Source organism: Polyodon spathula, chromosome 13, assembly GCF_017654505.1.
Source record: "Polyodon spathula isolate WHYD16114869_AA chromosome 13, ASM1765450v1, whole genome shotgun sequence".
In the NCBI taxonomy this organism is placed as follows: Eukaryota; Metazoa; Chordata; class Actinopteri; order Acipenseriformes; family Polyodontidae; genus Polyodon; species Polyodon spathula.
The window spans coordinates 26,626,841-26,636,363 of NC_054546.1; the positions used below are offsets into that span (position 1 = coordinate 26,626,841).

At 38.9% G+C, this 9,523-nt stretch overlaps 1 protein-coding gene across 6 annotated transcripts in view; it reads left to right on the forward strand.

The window, feature by feature from the left end:
- Positions 1–4,347, forward strand: part of LOC121325745 (myeloid leukemia factor 2-like) — a 31,224-nt gene extending 26,877 nt beyond the window's left edge. For 5 of the 6 annotated variants that reach the window (XM_041268679.1, XM_041268675.1, XM_041268677.1 and 2 more), the window contains one exon: positions 125–1,508. The gene's annotated coding sequence lies outside the window, so the exon portion shown is untranslated. Of the gene's footprint in view, positions 1–124; positions 1,509–3,693 lie in introns of those variants that run through there. The other variant, XR_005951363.1, reaches the window with a different exon arrangement.
- The last annotated feature ends 5,176 nt before the right edge of the window (positions 4,348–9,523 follow it).

Below are 9,523 nucleotides of genomic sequence, written 5' to 3' on the forward strand. Positions count from 1 at the left end.
ATTTTCCAAAGTACAAGAAAATAACTATACAAAAAGGGGGATGGGATGCCAATAATAATGCTGCTGGTGCTAATAAGAGGTGTGTGATGGTGTGTGTGTTCCATCATGTCTTTTTTATTTGCAGGTACACAGAATTGAGCCCCTTCCTCCCTCCTCTCTGACAGTGTTGAGAGTGAATTTGCTGAGGACTAAGAGATCAGATGCTGCATTGTTGTTTGGAAACCATTCATCTGATACATGAATCAGTTTGCAGTCACCAACATGATTTATTATTGATATTAATAGTACTAAAACATTTTTCCTTCTACTATTGCATTTATATTTTGTGCCTTTTTTTTTTTCTTTTTGCTGTTTTTTCAGACAGCCTTTTCAAGAAAAGTCCAATCTGTCTTTCTCCAGGATTCAACTGGTTATATTGTCTTACTTCAGCTCATGTTTCATTTCTTGCTTGTTTATTATTATTCTTCATGTACTGTCTGATCTAGGTTTATGCTCAGGTCATTCTTTTCCAAATTTACTAACAATTCCAGTTTTGTGGGGAAGCATATAGGCGTTGGACAGGCTTAGTGTGCAGCGCAACACTGAAATACTTCCCCTGACTTTCTCTGCAGCCCTGGCGAGTCTCTTCAGAAGCATTTAGCTGGAATAGATAGTAAGCCTAGCTACTAACTATCTGAGTAGAAACAGCATCAGAGAATCAAAGAGAACAGACAGGGCCCACACAGCAGGATATTACAGGGATTTACTTAACATAAAGACATTAATTTAAATTTAATTTTTAAAGGGCAGAGTAGTTGTGTAGAAGTGCTAGAGAGACATCAACTGCAATGTGGCAGAGTTGTGAAAGCTGTGAGTGAACCTGGACATACAGCTCCAGCACAGCAGGGGATTGTGATGTCACAGTGCTGTGAGTGAACCTGGACATGCAGCTCCAGCACTGCAGGGGATTGTGATGTCACAGTGCTGTGAGTGAACCTGGGGTGCGTTCAACTAGACGAACGTTTGCAAACTTGTTTGTGTTTGTGGTCTGTTCATCGGAAACGTTTGACAACGGTGGCGAACACTCTAAAGAGGCAGTTTAATGTGAACAAAAATAGCTACTGGATGAGAGAACATTTCTTTGACTCTGCGATGGACAAGTTTTGTCAATGTATGACAAAGCAAGAAGCAGAAAGAGTTACATCAGATATTGTAACGTTTTCTGGGTCGGGTTCTTTGTAAGGCAAGGTTTACACATAAAGCCACACAACACAAGTCCAAGTAAAGGTTTTAAAACCTGTTTATTATTTTCAGGCTTTGACAGCGTTCTTGATAAATAAAAATCAAAACAACCAAAGTAAATAATCCGCTGCCAGTGGGAGGTCCTTCAAGCGTTGTCTTTTCAAGCCGGGGTTTGTTACCGAAGGTCGTTTTCATACAGAAGGTGGGTCCAAGTGCCGTTCGAGTTCTCCAGTCCAGTCCTAGTTTGTCGTTGAGTGTTCAAATCCTTGTTGTAATTATCTCTGTAAAACCTCAAAGAGGTCATCATTGTTGAAAAAGGAAAGTTTTAGAAACTCATGTAAAACCTCCATTCTGGAGGAGACACTAACTCATTTCTTTGAGTGCACCGCTTTCTTTCTTTCTTTCTTTCTTTCTTTCTTTCTCTCTCTCTCTCTCTCTCTCTCTCTCTCTCTCTCTAAACACCACCTACTCCTTCACCTGCCAGGGTCAAAAAGACAAAGAAAGAAATCCAGGGTGCGGTTAAATAGAGCAACTGATTAGTATCACCTGTCTGCAGTTTGGCTCTGATTACAACTGGAGACAGGTGTGGCTGTTCTGCTGCAGTCTAGAAGTTTCCACTGAGCTGTCTGTGGTCCTGCCTCTGTGGAATACTTCACATTGCTGTCCGTGGTCCTGGCAGCCAAAAAACAAAGAAACCTCGCAGGCACATAACATCCATCCATAACACAACCCTTGAAACCGCTACAATATGTTTATATTATATGTTATGTTTATAATATAATGTGTATTAAAAACATGTTTTTTTTTAAATATAAAATTGGTAAAATATGTTTAAAAATGGTAAAATATATAGTCCTATGTATATTGCTGATGATAAATATTAACTAATTAGGCTAAGTGCGCTAATATCTAATTTGTATAAGGGTCCGTTTACATAATTTAAAAAGAAAGAAAAGAGAAAGCCAAATTTCTCAGCATCCAGTCAAATAAAAGAATAACAATACAAAAAAATAATAATCTGACATACTTTCCCCATAACTTTTAAATGAAGTGACTAAGGATGATTTAAATAGGCTACTCAAAACACATCCTTGAACTGAACTGGCATTAAATGGCAGAATATGTGTAGCACCGCTACTGCTGAGCCGTCATGTATTGCGTTGTAGGTTTCGCTATTGAATTATACGATTATTAAACTATTTCAAAAGTCATGTAGAGTTTCTCATGTTTTATTAGGCTACTCAATATAAAACATTGTATCAACGGAGGAACTGGAGAGCCAATCCTGTCTGGGGAGGCCAGCAGCACTCTCCCAAATAGGGGGTCACACAGTAAAAGAGCAGAAGGGTTTGGAGGGGTGCTAGAAAAGAGGAGTCAGGTTTTCTTATTGAAAAATGGGAGGTATCCTCTCGGCGTGTAACCTCGACTAGAGACAAACGGACCGGTGCTGAGAAATAGAGAACTGGATTAGAGAGCGTGGCTGCAGCTGATAGCAACCGGAGAGTCATATAACAGCGCAACTTGATCAGTTCTGTGTTGGCAAATAAAAATTGAGTTAGCTCTGAATCCCTGTCTCGCTTTGCTCATTTCGTAGATCGCTACAAAATTTATTAGGTGGATGCTTTTATAAGTGACGTTATGTTAAAAATTTCAACCAACAACGCTACTAAGGATGCTATCATGCATAAATTCGTCTAATATGACTAATGAAGCCATTAGTGAAGCTAAATCTGAAATTGATCTAAGAGCCATTTTTAAATATTTGTGTTCAGTAAACTGTTCAACTAGCCTAACACAGTTTGCTGTGAATGCTCGCCTAGTTGAACGAACCCCTGGACATGCAGCTGCAGCACTGCAGGGGATTGTGTCATTGAGAACATAGACAACACAGTGGACCGCAGTAAAAAGCCCTTTTATTTTTTGCTTTATTTATACAGATTTCTTTTGTTTAAAAATTATTATACTTTTTGGTTCGCACATGACATAAAAATAGCACATTTTAAATACTATTATTATTACAGACCTGTGTCAGCAACTGCTAACTTTTTCTGTATAAAGAACTATAGCTCCTATCACCCCTTGCGGTTACTGCTACTGCAGCATGGGCAGTGCTGTATTTCTGCTGTGAAATGTCTTTGATTGATAGGTGTTGCAGGCTTCACTGTAATAAGTAAAAGTGCATGTCATGGTGAAAAGCAAAAACATAATAACTAAGAAAATCATGATTTCCATATACAAGCACTTCCAATTGTAATATCGAAAGCTTAAATCACCCAGCTTATATTTAATTTAGCTCTGGTCTTACACTCTACTAATGATTTATTAATATTATTGTTGTTATTATTATTACTAATGTTATGGCCAACAACAAAACATAATTATTAATATTGCATAACAATGATATGATTAATATAATATAAATTGTTATTCTAATATATTCAGTAGGTCCTTTTCTTGATTTTCTCTTCCCAGTAATTGATTGAAACAGCGTGTTTAATAATTCCAACATGCCTACGTTCCCTGCTGAAATCCTGGCTGCTGAAACTCCTTGTGCCTACGCTGTGATACACGCTGTCCTCGTAGTCGCTCCACTGTGCTCTGAGACATGGAGTGAAGCGGTCCACCGTTCGGGCTAGTGTAACTCATGAGAGAGGAAGGAATTAAACACTAAGCTGTTTTGTAACCAAGATTTGAGCTTTAGAATCGGCTGGAATTCGTTGAATGAATAAGACATTTGAGTCGGTTTTCCTCTACAGAAGTTGCGTGGTGTTGTAAAGAGCTGTGCCATTCGTTAGCTATTTAAGAAAAGTAGTGAAATGTAACATTTTGTAAAAGCATTACTTTTTATTTTTTTTGGAATGGCTATTTTATAATTTGTAGATTTCAAGTGGTGGATTTTTATTTTTTGTATAATTTGGGGGAGGGGGGCAGGGTGAGTTATTTATTTAGGGGGGCCGAGGGGAGGAGTCTTTTAATTAGAAAGTAATGGAATAGGGCTTTTGTTATTGTAACCATAAACAGTTGGAATTTATTAATCTATGTTGAAGTAATAAATTATAATAAAAACAAACTAGAAAATTCTGTGATACACACAAACTTTGTAATAAATTCAATTTGAGAACGGTGTCTGCTTTTTCCTTGTCTGTTTGTTCTTTGTGTTTGATTAAAGTGATTTTACTGAAGAGGTACTTTATATCTTCTCCATTTCTTACCTGTTAGATACCCTGTTATGCTTGTTCTGTGTGATTGTATATTGCTGTAGCTGCTCAAATCATTGTCCAGGTTTGCTGCTATTCCAGGAATAAACTGCTTCTGAAAATTGGTAAGGGGAATCCTATTCATATTGCACTGTGCATTTAAGCCCATAACTAAAGCATTATGTACTGAAACTTCTATGCAGGCTATTTACACGTGAAATGGCGACGTGCGTGCACGTTTGGGAGAATTACTCGTGTAAATCAGGTTTGTGGCAGAAAACACTGTCAAAAGAGAGGTATTGGGTATATCTCATTTGTGTAAATGACGAAAAACCATGGCCAGTTTCACATGGAAACCCGCATTTCACATGTAAATGTTAATGAGCTTATTTATCTTTAAAGCGGAACTACTCAAATTAACAAGGCTCTGTATACATAACAAGTGCGTCTTGCTGTGCTGATTTTGTTAAAAAGTCAAGCGTTTGGCCAGTATTTATTTATTTTTTGTCAGCTTTCTGGGTCAGCTGGAAATGCAGGCCGTCACCGTATTGGAACCTTTCTGGCGCCGTTGTTACTTCATCGTTGACTGCCACCCACACCAGTGAACGCCGGCGGGGTGAATTATGTCGGAATGCAAAACACGAAGAGCAGGTGAGCTGCTTACTAAATGTAACTAAATTTCCTTGCTTTTGATCCCAGATATGTTCAAAGACAACACGTGTGCCCTCCATTCAAAATCACTGGAGCGAGGGGGAAACCCAGAGCAGTAATAACTACAGTTAGTGACTTGAATGTGTTGAGCCAGCTCAGAATAGAGTGCACAGGCCCACAAGCTAGGGACAAATAAAAAAAATAATAATTAAACAGTCCTACCTGCAGGAACGAGCAAGGAGGTGCCATTCGGGAGAAGCAGGACAGTCCCGCAGAACAATGCTTTTTACTTCAGTTACATCTGGCATAGCTATGTGTGTGTTGCAGTGCCTCTGAACAAGGGAGTTGACAAAATTAAAAATGCAGCGATGAACTGGTTTTATGCACCCCAAACGCATTGTCAACTACCCTGTACTCAGCTGAGGATGCCAGCCTATACACAGCAATTGCCACTCTTTCTTCCACTGGCACAGGAGGCCGTATATTATTGAATTTCTATTTGGCAACATATCTTCCTTTACCAGTTCCATTAGAATGCTAAATGTTGCCCTGGTGACACAAAATGACTCTTATCCACTGCAGATCTGTGAAAGATGTGATGCAGCACAACCTCTTCCCATCAGCAAGATGGACGGGTATGTGTCCAAACCGTCCTTTCGCAAGCCATTGGCGTTAGATAACAAGGCATAAGGATTTGCTGGTAGAAGGTGTTTGGAGGTTCTAGCTCCCGAAATAAAGGGAAAACATCAATTTTCCAAATCCGGACAGTCTTGGCAGCATACTTGGAAGATGTGTGGCACAGAGCTTTTTCAGCCAGTTTTCAGCCATGGTGATCTACAATACCTGTAATTGGTCAGTTTAATTTTATACATCCCAGTTAATTTTTAATAAATGAATCATAAGTTAAATTAGTTGAATGGATCCAATACTAATGACATGCCACCCTGCCAATGACATTTAAAAAACAATTTGGGCAAGAACAGTGTGACAGGCTGACCAGTGGTGACGTCAGGCCAGATGCAGGAAGAATAATAGAGCACTGCAGGTACGGTGCAATGGTGCTTGCGCTGTTTTATTTTCAAATAACAAAAATAACTAAAAGGTTTTAACAAAAAAGACTTGCTCATAGAGCACAAAAATAAAACAGGTAAACAAAAACAAATTACGAACACACAAGCAAACAGGTCATGCTGGGCAGATTGCTTTCACTGATCCTGTTTGGTATTTAAAATTTCTCGCTCCTATGAACACCCATCTCGAACAGGGGAAACAGCAGGCTTTTTTTATCTAGGTGGTCATCTCCCAATTAACAACTTAACCAATTAATCAACCTAGGGAGATGACCACCTTCTGCACGAGGATGGTGCCACCCAACCACGCTGCAAACAAAACAAACTCACGGCTTCTCGCCATCATAAAAATACGTATAAAAACACTGCTCTCGCCGTCATATTTAAATGACAGGGTGGAGGGGAAGACCCAGTTCTAAAAATAAACAATACATTTAAACCACAGGGCTTCCCTACCGCCCTGTTACAAGCAGTAAGACACATTATTAACCAACCAGGCACAAAGTATTTTGCTTTATTACAGCAGCTTAGGTTCACTCGTGTACCACTTCTCTGCGTGGAAACCATATTTTCACAAAATTTCACTAGTAATCTTCAAAAACAGCATGATTATTTTAAGCATAGCTAATTTACATATAAACCCCCACCTTTCCCCTTTATTTGCATGACATCGGGTGAAAAGCGAATGGTAAACAAAAAAAGCATTTCTCTCAAGCTAAAAAAAAACACGCATGGAAACTCCACCAATGATGTTTTTCTATGCCTCACTTCACCAAAAGCAGCCTTCAGGAGTCTTTCCAGCATCACAGTTATTAATCCTTGCAAATAATGAACTGAGCTGAAATCACACATGGGATATTAAACAGAAAAGAAAATAACTATTAGGAAATCTTAGATGAGATAAAAGCATGAAGTGCAATATAAGACTTTGACATTTCAATTAATTCTCTATGCCTCAAGCCTGCCCTGGACTCGAAGGATTACCCTTGCTCTTCAGTTTTTTCCAGGTAAGTTTGGTACTGACATTTATTAATAAGACTGTTCATGTTCATAAAATTGTTTATGTTTACTTTTAAAGAATGGGGAGGGGGTCAATTAAGAAAAAGTCGTTTCTGGAAAACGAAATAGTAATGATAATTGATGGCTGACCAATATTGGAAGTTGTGTGGCGTTTTGACTATTAACTAATACAAGGAGCTGCCAAGACTAGTATGAATATATCCAGGAAGGATTAATAATGAATGGTCTGACACACCACTGTATCACTTTTCAAACTTGTACCTGTTTATCAATAAGGGGAAGGTACAAGACATGATTTTTGTTTTTCAAATAGTACAGGTGGGGTAACTGGAAACATTCCCTTTGAAATAGCCCTACTTGTTATTATTGATTGAATTAATTAAACTACGGAATTTGTGGGGCCAAGGTGGTAACAATAGGGTGCCTAAATCAATAAATAAAGAATCCTGAATAACTGGATTCTATAATACAAGTATTATTCAAATAACATTTTAGAATAGAAGGTAAATCCAGTTTTTCTTGATTCAAAATCAGTGATATCAATGATAAAGTGAACTCTGTAAAAAATAATGTGTTTGCTGATAGAAAAGGGAAAATGATTGAAATGTATTATTTACCCTTTAGAAAATGGGCCTTTTATTTCCTGGCATCTCGATGGCTAATACTCTTAGCTAATACAGTAACTGTGTGATTTTCAAAGCTTTTTGCTCCTGATTTTTTGTAATTGTAAAAGTTTAAAGGTGCAAATTTAGTACCGTAAGAGACAACATAGAACAGAGGAATGCAATTCATTTTTTTCACTTAAAAATTGGGAAAATTAGCTGGAGTTTATTTGTAGTTATAAAAAGTAAAGTAAATTTTGCACTCGAGCAAAAAGCTTTGAAAGTTGTCCTATAAAAGTTTTTTTTTTTTACTTCATAACATAATTCTGTTCAGAGTAGGGTTGCCTGTGCTCTACCTCCAGAGCCCGGCACCAGCTTCAAGACCCGGAGCCAGAGCGGAGCTGTCCAGTTTTTTTTAGTTGTGCTCCAGAGCTGAAGTGCTGTAGTGCTGGAGCCGGAGCTGAGCTGGAGTGCTGTAGTGCTGGAGCTGGAGCTGGAGCAGAGCTGGATTCAGGATCATTAGAGTACTCAGGAACCTGGAGCTGCATCTGAGGTCCTGGAGCTGCTTCACTCTCTCCTACCTTACATTAAACACTCTGATATATTAAGTCCAGTTTACTTGAATTAACAGAATATGCAACTTCATAGGTATGGTTATGTGTTGGGGGTGATTAAATAAATGCAGTTCTCTCACCAGCTATTAGTAAATCACACATTAATTTTATTTATTTTAATCCTATGACACCTTCCCTTTCTTAGTTCCAGAACTGATTCTATCATCACAGTGCACAGCTCTTGTAAAACACTTGCAAAAGGCGGCAAGCCTATTTTCACTCTACACTCTTGAAGGTATTTTCAAATTATGTCATTTTAACCAAACTCTTACTCTGCCTAAGTGCACCTTATTTTACAGCACACATTTTTCAGAAATGATGTCCTGACTTTTGATTGGCCAAAATTTGGTTGCCAGGGAGTTAAGGTCACATGCTGGAGTCATGGAGCCCCCTGCACCTGAATTGTCCATTCAGCATGGAGAATCCACTTAAATGAATGCCACTAAATGAATGATGATAGTGATTGCAATTGCAGATGATTTATGGTGTAAAGGGTACACAGGGCCTGTTGACTGTGGGGGCACTCAAGGCCCGAGTGAAATATAAATTTGGCTGTAGGTCTTGGCCTCAGGTGTCCGACGGCTACCTGCACGAGGCTGGCTGGAAATACATGAACAGTTACATGCATCCCAGTGCCGCAGATAAGAAGTGGCTGTAGCCACCTCTCCCCAAAAAGACAAGGCCGCCAAACCATGAATTAATAATAATAATTAATTAATACTCTCCACGGAGGCACCCTGCCACCTCACCCCCAAATATTGAATTTAATGAAAATCATCAGCTGACACATGGCCCGTCCCCCAGAGCACGACTGAGCTGAGGGAGAGAGCCCAGCCTCTCAAACCACAGAGAACTATTAAATACGAACTGCTCAGCACTCAAATAAGGAAAAACCCCCTACTCACATATTTTTTTTATTTTTTTAGGGGTTTAAACCTCAGGAAATCTGTGTCTGAGGGCAACGCTTCCTCCAGGCTCTAAGCGGTCATCTCCCGTTTCGGCTTCCCAGCGCTTGACTGAGCAGCCAAAACAAAAAGAAGCGACAAGAATGAATAATACACACAGCTTTTATGCGCTTGCTGATGATGTATTGGTTATGGGCAGATTCTCCTTCCAGAAAAAAAAAAAACAAGTTTACAAGGAAATAA